Source organism: Mastomys coucha, unplaced genomic scaffold, assembly GCF_008632895.1.
Source record: "Mastomys coucha isolate ucsf_1 unplaced genomic scaffold, UCSF_Mcou_1 pScaffold18, whole genome shotgun sequence".
Classification (NCBI taxonomy): Eukaryota; Metazoa; Chordata; class Mammalia; order Rodentia; family Muridae; genus Mastomys; species Mastomys coucha.
The window spans coordinates 70,346,704-70,364,915 of NW_022196900.1; the positions used below are offsets into that span (position 1 = coordinate 70,346,704).

The following is an 18,212-nucleotide window of genomic DNA, read 5'->3' on the forward strand; positions in this document are numbered from 1 at the left end:
CCGACCTGGCTTCCTCATTCCCTGGGGCCTCAGGTCTCTCAATGGTTAGGCTCATCTTCTCTGAGGCCAGACCAGGCAATCATCTGCTGTATATATTTCAGGGCCTTGGACCAGCTCCTATATGCTGCCTGGTTGGTGGCTCAGTGTCTGAGAGATCTCAGGGGTCCAAGTTACTTGAGACTGCTGGTCTTCCTATAAGGTCCCCCTCCTTTTCAACTTCTTCCAGCCTTTCGCTCATTCAAGCACAGGGATCCACCAACTTCAGTTTGATGTAAATATCAGCTTCTATCTCAGTCAGCCCAGCTGTTTGTTGGGCCTCTCAGAGGACAGCCATGCTAGATTCCTGACTGTAAGCATACCATTAGCATCAGTAATAGTGTCGGGCCATGGAGTTTCCCCTTGAGGTGGATCCCAAGTGGGAAAGAGCCTGTGTTAAAACATTTTTAAATCATTTAGAATCTACTTATTGGAATTGCTTTTACTTGATTATCAGAAGACAGACTCTTCCCATTCAGTACCACCCTTTATACCTTCAAGAGCTTGTTGGTGCTGCCTTTTTTTTTTTTTTTTTTTTTTTTTTTTTTTTTTTTTTTTTTTTTTTTTTTTTTTTAGAGTTTTCACAACTATCTTAGTAATTTGACACATTAACAAATTTTAATATGTGTGTTCAGGCCATATAGTTGGTTATGACTGTAAAAGACTCAAAACATTTTAGTAAGGGAAAATGTTTGCCATAAAATTGACAGTTAACTTTATCATGTATATTTGTAACTTTAAATCATGTTAAATTCACGATTGCAAGATTCTTGTTGAAAGACTCATTGGTTGTAACTCAATTATGGCGTGTGTGTGTGTGTGTGTGTGTGTGTGTGTGTGTGTACACATATACACACTGAGAAAGTTGGAGTAGGGAGTGGCTATGGAATGTACTCTCTTAAAATGTTTTTCCTACTCGCAGGTTTTCCATATCATCTTCTAGAATATATCTGCTGTGATAACGCAGAATACCTTTTTAGTTCCTAAACCATGCAACAGATTTTTATAATATCCTGTTTTGTAGGAAATACAGAGGAAAAATAATACCTTAATTGCAGCCTTCATAGTAATATTTTGTGTTGCATTAAGCAAATTCCCAAGAACTTGTTAAAACCCACTGCTAAATGATAACACTGACAGTGATATTCATTATAAAGCAACTATGTGCTTTATGATAAAGTACATCATAACTTTACTTAATTTTAAAAAAAATCTGTCTCTGTACCTGTATTATACTCCAGAAAACATACCCTCCAATATTAGTTACCTAACATACTGACTTTTAAGCAGAAAGCTTAGGATACTGAGTGTGCCTTAATTTATTCAAATCCCAAATTCTCTATATTATTATGCATTTTCTGTATTTTGGAACCCTTAAAACATTAACTTGGAAGAACCCAGAGAGAGCTAGGCAGATGTTGGAATTGTAAAACTGGTATATTATATTGTTTGAAATGTCAAACTCAAAGACTGCATCTCAGTTTAGTTCAAACACCCTTCCCCAAGGAATCTATTTTTTTTTTTCATGATTTCGAATGCTCGAGAAATAACAGCACTCTCTTCTTAGGAAACTCATGGTTTAGTAGGGTGCCATTCAAAATCGTAGTTTCTGTAGTCCTTGGATCTGCAAATAAAGGGATTAATAAAGGCTGAGTCTGTATTCTGGCTGGGGCAATTTGTTGAACTATATTGCCATTGGGTTATACTGGGAAGTTTAAAAAGACAGTAAGCACGGGGGAATAGAAAATAGGCAGTTCTATTTTTAAAATGTTAAGAATTAGATATTCATAGGATATCTAAAGTAAAATGGACTTTTATATATATAAGCCTAGCATTCAGAGGCAAAATTTGAACTAAAGGTATGCATTTGAGATCATCAACATATAGATTACACATAAAATGCCTTAGTGGATCAGAAAACTGAAGAAAGTAGATGGACTCAAAATGAACAATTTTAAGTGATATTAGGATCAAGCCCCAAGAAATTATTATAGAGGTTATATTGTACTGAAGAGGCTCACAGAAATGTCAAAATAAATGACTAGAAGTAGGAAGAAAACTGGAGTAAATGAAACAAATTGTTATAGAAGGATAAGTAAGACAACTCATATATGTGTATGCCCAGGTAAAAAGATGGTCAAGAAAACACCAGCAGCTGAGGGCAGAGTCTTGAGTGAAAAGGTGAAAATCATATAGTCCTGATTCAAAGAAGTAACAGGTTTAAGGTGGATGAGGCCCAGAGATGAAAAAAAAAATCACTGAGTAATAGGCAGAGGAGCCAGAGGATGCTGTGAGTGTCCCTGGTAGGAAGATCACCTCCATCTATGGTAACAGGATTATAAAGGCATGTCTGTGCTTCTAATTCTGATTGTAGAAATATGAACCTGTTCCTGTGGAGCAGATTCTTAAGTGAAAAATATTAAGCAAGATTATCTTCTGAAAATAAGGTGAGAGGAAAATAATGGATTTGAAGAGACAGAAGAAAGTCTGGATTAGTTTTATGGTGGAAAAAAATAAGAAATCTTCGACTAACCTTGTGAAACTGCTGAGCAGTGATAACAGCTGCTCGAGTGCTGAGGGCATGAGTCTAGAGTGCAGTCCTACACCTAATAGCTGGTGGTTTTTCTAGTTATTTGGGGGCGTAGATAAATTAGGTAGAAGAGTTCATTTTGAGCTTCTGTTGTGCCACCTGAGGGGGAAGAATGGTGTCAAAGGAAGAAAAGAGTTTGGAGAAGAAATAGTTATAGTGTTGGATACAGAAAGAACACGAAGAACTCTGATAGATATTCAAAAATAGTTGAAAATGTATTTGACTTAAAATAATTATTAGAGTGTAAGGGAATCTGTAAATTAGCTTTAAAAGTTTTTGTTGGAGAACACAAGGTGGGTATTTGAGATTGTAGATAAGATGAAGTGTGTGTGGAGGAGTAGAGAGAGAACATGGGGATGGAGTAAAGAAATGATTATCGGGGGCTCATAGATTTCTTCATCTTTCCGCCAAGTAATTTGTTGCAGAATATTTCAAAATAAGGCAGATCCCTTTCTCAATAAGTGGTATTCACAGTTAAAATAATTCATAAAATTGAACAAAAGATAAAATAATGATGATGCTCACTATATCTTGAGGTCTTTTGCAGCATTTAAATACACATTGAAGAATGAATTCTCTGGGAATTCCCGTAAGCATTCCTTGGAGGGGTGGTAGGAGGAATGTCCTGACTCGAAGCTCTGTTTCAGGAAGGACCATGTTGACTACCAAAGGCTATATACCCACTCTTCTGTACTGTCATTTCCAAAGGATGGGAAACTACTGGGAATTCAGCATCCATACATAGTGTCTTCCATGCTGTTGCTGTCAGGACTATATTTCATAAGAGTTCTTTATTCATTTAAAGGTTCTCATTAGGATTGTGCTCACAAATAAACACTGGCTTTGGGATATAGGGATAAATGATGTATTCCCAGGACATAATGGGTTACTGCTGATGACTGAAATATGAGGGGAGAGACAGACAAAGAGAGAAACAGAGAGACAGAGACAGACAGAGAGAGAGATTTAAACAAAAAGAGAAAACTTTTTTTTAAATAAAGACAGTACTCAGAGGCAGACTCATAGGCATCTGTCTATGCTTATTATCGGTATACCTAAAGTGTTGTGCAGCTTTACTCCTTCATAATTGCTTTGAAAGGTGTCACCAACACTCTAACACAAAATTGAAGCTCTAGATGAGGCAGTGACACATTTTAAGTCATGTTAACCTATCTCACTTATGAAATCATACTGTGTCTTCCTTTCATTTTACAGTAGTTTGGTATTCTATTGTCCTTCTATCCAAAGAAGAGACAACCAGAGCTTCTAATTTTATACTGAGGGTAGTTCACTAGATGAGAGAGAAAAGAATATCCAGCAACAGGATTATCTTCACCCAAAAGGAAAACTTGCTGTGTTAGAGAGTGTGCTAAAAGTTGTTCGTATATTGAACATTTATCTGCACAGATATTTTATGCATTAAGTATCCTTACAAAGTACATACACTTACCTTGTTTCATGAATTTGAAAATTGAAACTCCAAGAGGTTAAGGAGCCTCTCATGTCACAGAGATGCCGATGTTAGAGCCAGCATACAAGCAGAACCCACTTACTTCAAAGTTTATAGTCATTATTTCAAGGTTAAGATGTCCCCATCTATTTCTGTAAAATATAATATAAAGTGGGTGGTATCAGGACCAAACTATCAGGGTTTCTGAATTCAATTCCTAACTTTCTATCAGATCTCTAAGAAGCCCTCCAGTGGCAAGCTCTCAGGGGTCTCATGAATATACCCTTCGTGGAGTCTTTTTGTTCACGAATAGCATACTTAAGACGGGTCTCTGGGACTGTTTCTTGAGAATATTATTCCACAATTTTATTTTCATTGTACTGTCTCCATCAACAAAAGGTTGTACAAAGGTCATTCCTTCTTTCCACCTGACAGGATTTGCTTATATCACACTACTCAGGACATGGTAGGAAGCTATACTTTGAGAGTCAATGTCTGAAATAAGTCAGTAAATAAATATATAATGTCTGCTCTGGGCCGTATAAAAGCACATCCATTTAAAATAAAAAATGCACATCAGCAAAATATTTAATACTACTTTGGAGAAGAAGATCTGGGCTGGTGATTGAAATTCAGATTGCTGGCAGCCAGCCCACCTTCCATAAAAGAAATGTGTTCCCTTCCTGCAGCTCCAGGGATAGTTTTACATGAAAGAAAAGAATTAGTAAGCAGGGCAGTCTGTGTCGGTGATGGGCAAAACGTTTTCAGCCATATTTGGAGGGTGTGTGTCTGCTCAACACAAAGCTTTAAAAGCAGATTCTTTGTAACACCTGTGTTGCCTTTAAGAATCTACAGAGACCTAGAGTGACCTACCACAGGGGAGCACATTTGGAGTCTCCTAAAGCATTCTTATTGTTGCTTGGGAAGAGGGTTATAACAGGTGAGAAAGAAGGCATAGCAGAAGAAAGCCTGGAACTTGAATTTAGAAAATTCTACTTGAATCTAGCTTAGCCACAGCTAAGCCCACAAGTCCTGAGCAGGTCACCTAAATTTCCTGTTTCCCATTCTACTGCTATTGTAAAGACAATGATTTACAGAGGCGTTGGAATCAGCATGATTGTCTTCTGCATCCTCATGCCTTCTCCAGCCTTCTCCATGAAATAAATTTACCAAACTTGTTTCTCAGTGGACATTGTGTGTTCACTCCTTTTATACACATGGGTGATTTGCTTCCCTCAAGGAGACCAGCCAACAGTGAGATTCAAATGCACACCTCAATATTTAAAATATGATATAAGCTCCAAGTGTAGGGTGGTCTGGAGATTCAAAGGAATGAATACTGAATTCTGCCATAAGGATTTAACAGTTGTCCCACAGAGGAAAAATTGTTTGAACTTAAGGTTGAAAGATAAAAATTATTTAGCAGCTAAAGATGGATACAGCCTTAAGGCAGAGAAGTTAAGGGATCAGGATGAGTGCAGGCCTGGAAGAATACCAGTGTATGGTGTGTTCATGGTATGGCAAGAATTTCTTGGGAGGCTGAGCCTGGCTTGGGGCTACTGTATTAAGGGATTTGAATATCTATGTCAAACATCATCATCTCACCAGCAGTCAACTTGATTTTGTCTCACGGAAAGGGCATTAAGATGAACTTGCATTACACATCCATACATGGGTAAGATTTGGAGTTATAGAGTTTGGTCATTAGAGCATATCAGCCAATTATGGCCTAGGTAACTGGTTTGCTGTGGGCAGGTACTTTAAACTCTCAAACCTAAATGTTCCTGAACTATGAAACATAAGGCATAGAAAGTCCTCAGTAAAACAAATGCTGAATACTGACTCCACAGTGATTAGTGCTAGAAGAGAAGGGTGTTCCTGATAAAGGAAATGTCTGCTAAAATGCATAAGATTGGGGAAGGAAAAAATGAGAACCCTATTAGCTCTCTGAAGGCAAAACTAGAGTACTGTAGGACTTCAGGCTATATGACCCTGGGCAAGTGTCATTTACATTTGGAGTTGTCCTTTCCCTATCTACACAGTTAAGCCAGGTGACTTTTTAAATCACTTTGTCAGCTTTAACATTCTAAGTTTTTCACTGTTAGAACTTTCCTAAGCCTTTACTTAAACATCCTCTGTTCAAAATAGAACCCTCAACATAGGCTTCGGTCTCACCTTGTACCAATCTGAAAATGTTTGTTTTTAACTGTGTATGCATCACCCCACATAGCCAGAGGTAAATGGCCTTTCCCTGCCTTGCAAAGAATACTGCTTAGAGAAAGAAAGGACAGATGCCATAAACATCCAGCATTGGATTGCATTTTTGAATTCTCAATCAGAGGTCACCAAAGGTAGAGGTCATTGGATAAGTACTAAACGGCTCTAAAACTGCTAATTAGCTTTTAGTGTGTGAACAGGAAGTCAGTGCTACAGAGATGCCTGGTGCATTCTAATTCTGAATCATGCAGACATGACAGACATGAAATGAGAATTGCTAAGCACAGGTGCCTCATGACAAACAGAAGCAAGACTGAGACTAGGGCCAGAGTGAACTATAGAAACCTTAAAAGTTCCTTAGCATCCTAAGGTTGACTTAAGATTGAAGAACTCATACTGGTGATAATTGGAGTCAACAGACCTGTGTTCAAACTATGATGCAACTACAAATTATTTATGGCTTCTGCCAACTCAGTTAACCTGCAAGAGCCTTGACTTCTCATTTGTGTAATGCACATTATACTAATGCATACTTCTTAGAGGTGCTATGAGCCTTACCTTTTCATTAGATTGATTTAACAAATAATATGTGTTGATACATGTACTATCAATACAATAAAATAGTGAATGATACCTACTATATTGTTGTAGAATGTAAATCAAACATTAACATTTTTTATTTGTGTTGTAGATCCAAAATTTTTATTCACACCACACAAATGCCAAATAGTATCTTCCTTTCTGTAAAATGGCCCTGGACTTGCTCATGTTTCATGTGCTGGAAGTTTGAAAGCAAGTAACATTAAGAATATATTTTATTATAAACCAGTAAACTTAGTTCTAGACCATGACCAAAAACCATCCCTTTATGCTTATGGGTTTATATACATACATACATACATATATATATATATATATATATATATATACACACACATATATACATATATAAATATATATATACATATATATATGCATATATATACCTATATACATATATATAAATATATATATGTATATAAATATATATGCATATATATGTATATATGTATATATATATGTATATATATATATATAATTGCCAGATCTACGTCCCTCCTCTGTTCTTGTCTTATACATAGTATCTGATAGAATCAAAATCTTCAGAACAAAAGAATCATTAGTCATTTGAGTCTACAAGGTAGTATCTGATTTCTTTTGTCATGGCTGTAAAATGGTCTTGTGCAGTTCCTCCTAGGACAGGAGACAAGCAAAGAATACCAGCCCAGTCACTGACCTTCTGGGGGAAACAGTGCCAAAGTCTGTTCATGATTGGTTACTTCCTCACTTTTCCTCTTTCTCTCTCTTCCTCTTTCTCTCTGCCTGTTTGTCTCTACCCTTTCATATTATTGACTAATGGCAAAGACCTTAAATGGAAAATATGGGAAATTACTTTTTTTTTTGAGTTGGGGTTTTGAGAAGCAGCATACTGCCCAGAGCATAAACTCAACATACTTCTGTCCCTTGCTCCCGTAGTTGGCTGAGAATCTTAATTCTTGTTCATAACCCCCAAGACCCAGCCTACTATGGAGGCAGTTCTAAACCCTTTCATACTTTTCTGAATGTTTCTAAAACTATATCTCTAGCATACATCTACCACATATGCACACACACACACACACACACACACACACACACACACACACACCATAGTGAGAACTTCCACTTCTTACTCTTGCTTCCTAGACTTCCCTATTCTCTTGTCTTTAAAAATACATCTCCATCAGTGAGCCCTGCCTGACCCCAGAAACCTGGCCTGAATCTCTGAATTTGAATCTTTCCTAGTTTGAAAAGAATGATCCCTGGCCTGACCATGCAGCTTCCAGGACCAGCTAACATATACCAGAGCACATATTGTGTCCTCCTCTCCATCTCCAGTCTTCCTGGAGAAGCCATTTGCTCTGGAATTGCCCAGGGTGCAGAGAGCTTATTCATGAGTTTCCATCAGCACCACTTCTGTCAGTTCTCACTTTCTCCTCTTCCCTCTCTCCAGCATCTGCCCTTATACATGCTGATAGTTTTTATTTTGGATTGTGTTTCCTGGAAAACCTGATGCAGGCTAATTCAAGTTACACTTCATTCTCCACATTATTAGTATTGACCTTAGCTGACAAGCCCTGCATTCTTCATGCTCATACCAGGACAGAGAAAAACAGTGAGAGAATGCATGCATAAAACTGACTGAGCTGTTCTGCTGTAGTTTCAAAAGTATCAAAGGTGGTTCATTTTTAGTGTCAAATTGGTTGGATAAGGAAACAACCACAGAACTAATAAGGTGCACCTTTGTGTGTGCCTGCGAGGATGCTCCAGTGAGCTTTAAGAGAAGAGAAGGCCAGTCCTCCCTAAGTTTGGTTGACATCATCCCGCAGGCTGGAAGTCATAGAATGAATAAAGAATGGGAAAGGAGAAAGTCATCTGAAGGCAGAATCTCTTTACGCTCCTTGGACTCTGTAGACTGAGAAGGCAAGAAGTCCTAGCTGCCTGTTCCCCCACTTTGGTGTGCTTCCCTTGCCAGACAGACTGCATTCTTCAAACCACAATCCAAAATGAGCCTCCTTTAACTTTCTTCTTATAATGTATTTGCTAACAGCAATGAAAAGACATATGATGCAGCCTTCCCACCTCTGTTTTTCTGGGTGTTTTCTAATGGAGTGTATTATCTTTCAGACTTCAGACTCTCACTGCCTTTTGTGTTATTGCCTCTTCTTTATTCTGGCTAGTCCTTGACCCTAAGTATTGACACGCAAATAAGATCACTTTTGACCTCAGAGTGTCAAAAAGTGACCTCAGGATGTTTTGACCTTAGAGTAAGGGTCAGCATTGCAAGAACAAATTGTGGATGAGAAGTATAATAAGAAAGGCCATTAATACCCCTAAGGAGCTTGGGTTACAATGTTTCTCTCACATAAATATTCTGATGGTAAGAAGACATCACCTGGGACAGAGAAGACAGTTACTGAAGCAGATCATCTAGTTTTGCACTTGCTGACACACTAAGAAGATGATATCAGGTCCCATCGGTAATTAAGGTCTAAGCTCAGGCTAGAACCTACCCCTCCCCAAGTATACACTGACTTTTTTTCACTTTTTCTTTAAGGTGGTGTCAGGACACATATGTTAGGATCATTTTCAGGCATAGACATTTTGAGAAGCCCGTTCCCTCCTTTTAAAATGTATACAAACCAGGTACCTGGTTCCAGGCTGTGCTTTGCAACTTGCTTTATTCTTTTCTGAGATGAACCTGGAAATTGGGCAGTGTTTCTGCTCCCACACCCCATCCCCCTTTCACATTTAATGGGATGTAGGAAAGCACTGGACCGCAGCAGTGACATTTTTATAAAAAGAGCGTATTGTGTCCTTTGTAAGGAAAAGCATGTAGCTCTAAGCCATACTGCTTTTTCATTTGCCTTCCTCCGGGAGCTCGGCCCCCACCAGAGGGAGCTGCCTTTCATACTCATGTTGGAAATTATATTCTGTAATTAAAATCAATAGCAAAACAGACACACAGCAGAAAGGTCACAGAACACAACAGAAAAACATTAGGTAGCATATTGCCAGGTATCAAAATAGATTTTTGAACTTCTGTTTAATCTGCAAATGCCTAAAGCCATCTGTGCAAGAAAGGCAGTGTGCCCTCAGTCCCAGGCTCACCTCAGGAGGGCTAAAACTCTTCAAAGCCCAGCTTCTCCAATGCACCATGTCCTCTTTAAGTTCCAACCATGCTCATAGCATTAAGCCAGTGACAGGTTAGAGTAAACTTCTAGCCGTGCTCACAGTTTGTGTTTTAGAAGCTTTGCCACGGCCTATGCTTACATATGTCTTAAGGCCCATGCTTCTTAATCTACTACCGGCTCTACACACTTTCCCCCTTATGATAACATTTTGTTTTACTGTACTGGCCTTCCTGTCCTTGGATAACATCTATTTTCAAATCTAAGGCTGCTGCATTCCTGCTTAGACAAGTACAGCCCCTGGGGTTTTATGGGCTTATCTCTGTCTCTAGAATGATTTCCAGGTGACCTCTCTTTTCTTTGTTCAGTTATCATCCATCTTCTGTTCTCCTGTACAGGCCAGGCACTGAGCAGAGATAGGGTGTTCATGTCTAAACCTCTATGCACTCTTTGACGGGTGAGTTAAATGATTTGTTAGACTTCAGCAGGCCAGTGGCTGGGCTACAGTTGCAGCCACATCTCCTGAAGGGTCTTATACTCTTGTAATGCCTTGAAGAGACAATGCCATGGATCCATTATAACTTGCTAAGATTTACAGTGACATGGGATGCCTGTGTCCATAGGAGCCAGAGTATATCAAGAACTTCTGAATAACATGGTGTCTTAGTTGGAGATTCTATGATCAGATGCCATGACCAAAAGCAAGTTGAGTAGGAAGGGTTTATTTTATCTCAGTTGAGGCTCCCTCTTCCTAAACAACTCTAGCCTATGTCAAGCACATATAAAACTAGTCAGCACAGATGGAATATTAGAATCTGTCTCTATGTGACCTAGAGAATGAGTCATGGTCAAGAATTGTCACGATCACCCTCGACCAGCAAGAATGGCGCAACACACTCTCGGGCTCTTCTCCAGCAGTTTATTCAGGAACCTTGAAGAATCTTCTGACTGACCACGAGGAAAGCCAACCCACAGGTTAAATACTGTATGTATGGTCAGGCAACCAGGTAAAGCCACGTGGTGCTATCTAACAGGCCCACATAGCGGAAGCAAGCCAGTTGACTCAGCCCATAACCAAATAAGGACTTGTTTACTTCAAGAGTGCTCGCCATCAGACAGGCGGGGGGGGGGGGGGGGGGGGGGGGGGTCGGCGGCCAGCGCCATCTTTGAGGTGTGGCGCTTCGCAGCTCTCCACAAAGAATGAAAGACTGAATTCTTATGAGAAGTAGCTTAAGAAAAAAGAATAAGCTGAGCTAATATCCCAACTCCCAACTATGCCTTCCCCCCAACCACAACTCACACATACACATGGACACACACACAGGCATACACACAGACACACACACACAGACACACAGACACATACACACACACACAGACACATACACACACACATACACACACACACGCACACACACACACAGACATCACACAGACACACACACACACACATACACACACACATACACACACGCACACACACACACAGACATCACACACACGCACACACACACAGACATACACACAGACACACACAGACACACAGACACATACACACATACACATACACACACATACACACACACACACATACACACACACACACACACACACACACACACACACACACCACTGTTTTCATTGCTCTGGGGTCAGGTGTTTCTACCGAGGATATGTTATTCCCTACTGCTCTACATGTAAAAGCAGTCAAATGGAGAAAGTCCAGCATGGCTATAGAACCACGACCAAGGAGAAAGTACAGCATGAGCACCTGAAGCTGAGAGTCTCCAAAATTGCCCCTAGATTGACTTATCCTGAGCAATCACCACCCCTGCCACTGCCTGGCCAAGCAACAAAAGGGGTGGGGGAGGGCCAGGGAAATGTGCCGATCTTGTCCTAGTCCGGTATATAGATGTGAGGATTCTCAAGCAGGAATTATGTAACATGGACAAAAGAAAAGACAAGAAAAGTTAAGAAAATACTAATAGCCACCAGTGGCAATGGTAACATTAACTCGACAAGCATTTCACACTTGTCAGAGTCTCAATCACAGAAAGACCCTTTTGGAAAGTGCATGTATCATTCCCAGGGACACCAAAGACAAAAGTTGTTACTGGTGAGAGGAGGGAAGGGATCTCATCTTAGAAACTTCAGCTGAAAGTAATATCACACACAGAAACTCCTCATAGCAGGAAGGACACACTCATATCTTGTGAGAATTATGGAAACTACAACTCTTGCTCCTTAACATGAAGCGTACCCTATGGAAACATCCAAAGGGTAGGGGAAACCATATTCAAACCTGCTCACAACAAATACAGACTGATCTGAACATATCTTCCTTCTATTTTGTCCATTTTCTTACTTTTTTATCTATTTCCTTCATTTATACTTTTGCCTTCCATTCTTAAATTTTTCTTGTTCTACCTTGTATCTACATGAATAGGCTTTTATTGTTATCAGAGTTGTTAAGGTCTGAACCTGTGCCCTGGCAGCTCTAACACATCCATCCCAAGAGATGTGCAAAACACAAAAAACACAAGAAGTTACTATGGCAGCCCACAAGCTCACAACTCTTCAACATCAGAAACCAGGAAGTGAGAGAGCTAAAAATTCAGGAACGATTTCAGAGTCCTGATTTTAAAGGGAATAGTGACCACACAGTAGATTTGATAGATTAAATAAGGAATTAATTCAGAATTTAGATAAAAAGTTAGCAAATGAAAGGAAAGGTCAGGGATTTGGAGGAGAAATTCAAAATCACAAAGGAAAAAATAAAATCTCACTCTGGCAGAAAGCCAAAGAAAAATCCTGGAAGTAAATACTCAGTCAGATAAAGTCAATGGAAATCTTCAATGGACAAGGAGGAAGAGTTTCAGGGATGGAAAGCAAAGTCAAACTGAAAATATATTCAAATGTGCATAATGAAAAAATGTAATGAGTGTGACTAAATTCCCAAGAACTGGGATCCACTGGGTAGAAGGAGCTGGTGTAAAGTCTAAAGGCCTAGACAATTTATTCAAAAAAAGATTGCAACAGAAAATTTCTCAGAACTAGGGAGGAAATGGGCATGCTTTAAATATAGTTACTTACACTTTTATTATAGCATTGCTTATACTGCAATGTTATGACATATCTATTTACTGTATTTTGCACACATCTTCAATATCTGTATAGGCAAGTATCTCATGTATTTACTGCTGTCTTTTCAGAGCTTGGCAGAGAAAATTACATATGGTAGGTGTACAATGAATGAACGAATCTCATTTCTGTCAACAGGATTAATATGAGAAAATAGTAAGATATTGCCAATGAAAGCATTTTTCATATTTCAGAACATTTTTAGAAGGCATCGTGCTGTCATCTTACTTCAGTGGTCTAGGCTGTAAGACTCTGTCAGTCTAACCCTTAGAACTTTGAAGCAGAATGAAACATCCCCATCAGGGAAAGATCCTAGGCAGGGAGCTATCATCTTCCCATCTGAATCTCTCTTGTAGAACATGACATGCTCTCTCCAGGACACTAATTTGACTTTCTAAAATTCAGCCCTAATTGCTGGTGATAATTAGTTGTAATTTTAGGTCCTTAGGGCAATTTGTTGTGGTGAAAATTGTATCTATTTTATCTAGAAATGTTTGTCCTTTCCTTTGATGTCTCATCCAATATCCTTTCCTTTGAAACAAGAGTGTAATTAGTAAATTTACACCTAGTTATGCATTCTTAGAATCCCAGGACTCTTAAGGTTAAGGCAGGAAGATTTTAAGATCAAAAAAGCATAGGTCACATAGTGATTTTGGCTGGCCTTACAAAAACAAACAAAACCTTAATTTTTAATTAAAGATGCTTTTTAGACAAACAAACATGCCTGGATAGGATCAAACTCTGAGGATCACCTTTACAAAGGACTCTTTTGCCAAGCTCTCTGCAGAGAAAGTTTCAAGTGTGATTCAGAGGGCTGCAGTCAGTAGATTCTGGCCCTGTCCAGAAAAGGAGAAAAGCTACTCACACATGTATTCCTTCAAAAAGTTTTTTTTGTTCCCCCTTCATGATGGACCGCAAACTTTTTTTTATTAGATATTTTCTTTATATACATTTCAAATGATATCTCCTTTTCCAGTTTCCCCTCCGGGAAAAAAAACAAAAAAACAAAAAACCTGTTCCTTCCCCCATCCCCCTGCTCACCAACCCCCTCTCTCCTGCTTCCTGGCCCTAGTATTCCCTTACACTGGGGCATAGAACCTTCACAGGGCCAAGGGCCTCTCCTATTGATGACCAACTAAGTCATCTTCTGCCTCATATGTAGCTGGAGCCATTAGTCCCACCATGTGTACTCTGTTGGTGGTTTAGTCCTTGGGGGCTCTGGAGGTATTAGTTCATATTGTTGTTCGTCCTAAGGGGCTGCAAACCCTTCAGCTGCTTGGGTCCTTTCTCTAGCTCCTTCATTGGGGACCCTGTACTCAGTCCAATGGATGGCTGTGAGCCTCTACTTCTGTATTAGTCAGATACTGTCAGAGCCTCTCAGAAGATAGCTACATTAGGCTTCTGTCAGCCAGCACTTGCTGGCATCCACAATAGTGTCTGGGTTTGGTGAATTTTCCTGTGTGCTTGCTACTAGGGCAGGGGGGATCTGGTAAGAATCACTTGTCATTTAGCTTATTGGTTTTAGTCTAATGGAAAAGACAGAAGGTAGAGGCAATTTGTTAATGACAACAGAGAGAAATAAAAGCAAAACTGATTACAGAAACCTCTGTTCATTGTAGAGCGTGAGAATATGATCTTTGCATCCCACCTTATAATAAATATAATTATCTATGGTCTTGTCAGATGAAGAAAATGAGGCTAAAGGGGAGAGGAAGCATTAAAGCAAGTTAATTTCACTTGCTGAAGATAGGCTTCTCCAAGCCTAGAACACAAAATATTTTTAGAGACCTATCTGCATTGGGCAAAAATGTATCTCAAAACAACAACAACAACAAAAACAAAACCAAAAAACCTCATAAATTTAAGAAAACCAGTACAAACTGTCCCTTTTTGGATTTGACCCCAAGCCTTTCTCTTTGTTCTGTGTTTTCAATTTGGAGATCATGAGTTTTCCCTAAGACATTCAACTCCTTTATGCCTCCCAGAGAAAAAGAACCAGTAGAATGCATGGTACATGTCTGTTATAGCAAGTAGATTGGAGAACTGTGGAGGCCAAGAAGTACGATAATCTGTCTTTTACCAGCTAGTGAACAGAAAATCCAAAGGCATAAGTCAACCAAGTCTAGGGGTCTAAGAGCAGGGAGCAGAAATTTTAAGTCCCAGCTCTTAATTCCAATGACAGCAACCAGGAAGTCTGAGTCCAGAACAGAAGCAGATGTTCTAGCTCCACTAGGAGAGGTACTCTGCCCTCCCTTACCTTTTAGTTCTTTTTAATCCCCCAGTGACATAGATACTGCTCATCTACACTGGTGAGGGCATTTATGATATTCTGGTTTGTTAATTCAAATATCTTCTAGAAATAAGCTCACACATGTGCCCAGTGATACATTCATAAACATTGTTTTGTCAGAAATTTAGGAACCTAATACTCCAGGCAAGTTAACCCAAACTAACCTTCACACTACTGAAATACAAAGTGGGTATAGGCTCATCATCATTTACCCAAAGGCTTTGGTTTAAAAGAGTGTCATATTTTTGGTGGTTTGGAATTTCTTAAAGCTTTGCCAGTTAACCTAAAAATTCATAGCACTTCAGATGTTGGATTTTTGTATTAAGGGTACTTAAGCAGGAGAGAAAAATAATTTACAATTTAGAATAAAAAGGAAGACAAATTGTTTCAAGTCTACTACTTCGTAGCTGGAACCAAGGTCCAAGGCAGCCAGTGATATGTGATATGGAAGCTTCTAGTATGAAATGTTCTAGAAATGGTACACTGAAGTTTAATCTAGAGGGGAATATGAGCGCTGAATGGAAGAACACCACAAAAGGAAGATCTCCATTGCAGGACAGAGCTTCTGCTTTGTTGTCTTAAAAAACACACAGTTGGCCCTAAATTTCAAAATCCATCAGCAGAATTCAAGCCTGGAATCAAGCAACTGCCTCTTGTCTGTAATAACTTAGTAAGAAGTGCCACAGCTGCAGCATGATAATCTCTCTCCTCCACATGTATTTATACAAGGGATTGCCAAGGTCTTAACTTTCATGTATACCTAGCCGATCATTTGGTTATGCACAGGGTTTTCTACCACTTCATTATGTTTATTTCTGTTGAACACCTCTTAGAGTTTATCCTCATTAGCAGGTGTTTCCATGGCTCTTCTTTGAAACAGACTTGATTTTAATCTTGTAGTTGGTTAACCTGTTAATACAAAAATAATACTTATAGTTTTGCCCTAAACCCAACTTGTCTTTTACTGTCAACTTCCTTGAAAAAAAAAAAAGACTATTTCAAACATGTAGATGTAAGGCAAAAACTCATTTCTTACGCTTCACAGATGTTTAAGTGTTCCATCTCTAGTTCTTCGACTTCTGTTTTAGAGCACACCAGAACTTGAGCGTAGTGTCCCTATTTCTTTAGGCCTGAGACAATTTTGACTTTTTTCTTTACTTTGCCAAGACTTCAAAGAACACATGATGTGAAATACAGGCAGCTTTGGCTTGGCAAGAAGGGTAAGTTGGATCCTGGCAGAAATGGTACAAGAACCATCTTGGTTCCTCTTCAAGAGAGTTCCAGGCTGTGGATGTGCAAAATGAAAACTTTGACTGATGCTTACATTATTTACACTTTTAAGTCTCGGCGGCTTCGGGATGCTTTGCACACACAGAGGTTAGTGAACTGTAGAGGTGGCAGTTTATGGCAGGTTCACCTAATTTCAGAAACCAGGTGCTTTCCTGCTTTTCCACATGCATGCTATTTTTTTTATGGGATTTAGTAATTCTAGGATAGAGTGACTATACCTGATGTTTCCAAAGCAAAACTTCTTTTGTTGTTTAAATTATCTGTTTATTTTATATTCCCTTGAGTTTGAGCATGGTGTGTAGTTAATGAAAGAATTAAATAATTGATTAAATCCATTTTTCCATTAACATTGTAACAACACTTCCATTAATATGAAAATATGAATGTGTTTCAGACAAGTTTCCATTGACATTATAATGACTATATTAAAATTTCAAATATAATGGAATTATAATTGTCTTAGAAAAACAATTAAAAAGGGCTATATATAAAGGTTCTGAAGTACTATGGGGGGGATGCTCATGAAGTAAACAAAAGGAATTTTTAGAAATGCTAATATATAAAAACCAACAATGTTCATTAAATTTGACTGTGATTGTAAAGTAATAATCACTTAAGTAGAATCTTTTTGTTTTAAATATTGTAGTTAACAAAATGTGATTTAGACAAAGAAAGGCAGTCATACGGAGGATTCTTTAAAGCCTCCTCTGACCTTTTTTAAGTGCATATGCAGGATATATTGGACTCTTCTCCTGTTACTCACTGTATATGCTTCTGCATCATATGTCTATTACCCTCTCCTCAGACCGTCAAGTGTGTATCATATCCACAGACTCCCTTGGCCTACATTTCAACTAACTAGGAGTACCACCAAAAGATCAGAGGAAGGAAAGAGAGGGTGACAGTATTTATTTCTCAATCTCCTTGAAGGATGTTGATGGGCTATCTATGACCATTGATTGCAAGTCAGTTTTGTAGCATGGCCCTTAACAAAATCTCTCAGCTTTGAGGGTCTGGTAGCCACACACTCCCCTTTCTCATTCTTCCTGGAGGTGCTGTCTACCTGCTTTGTACAATAAATACCGTCTGCTCCTCTTTCTCCATTTGGAAACATGGGGCTTTAACTTTCCGGGGATATTGGCTAGTTTGAATGTAGTTGCTTTCCAGGACCCTGTTCATCTTTATGTAGTGTTTTGTTCATTGTATGTTTTTCATCAAATCAAAGGGTTACCTCAGTTCTGTGACTAAGTTTTAGACACATTCTATTATTTTTATGAAGTTGAGTTTGAGATGATGAGTTCCACATTGTCATGAGTATTAAATAAACTAAGTGGGGGGGGAATATTTAGCAAATATGGTACATGATAAAAATATTAGTATCATCTTTCTAACATTTTCTGAATTGTTTAGTACTACACCCTTTTTTTTTAATTTTTTTTTTATTTTAGATATTTTCTTTATTTACATGCGAATTTCTCCTTTCCCAGT

General features: G+C 38.8%; 1 protein-coding gene across 8 annotated transcripts in view; it reads left to right on the top strand.

Moving 5' to 3' along the window:
- LOC116096412 (BEN domain-containing protein 5) overlaps positions 1-18,212 on the top strand; it is a 1,197,642-nt gene that overhangs the window by 612,892 nt on the left and 566,538 nt on the right. The gene's annotated exons all lie outside the window — the stretch shown is intronic.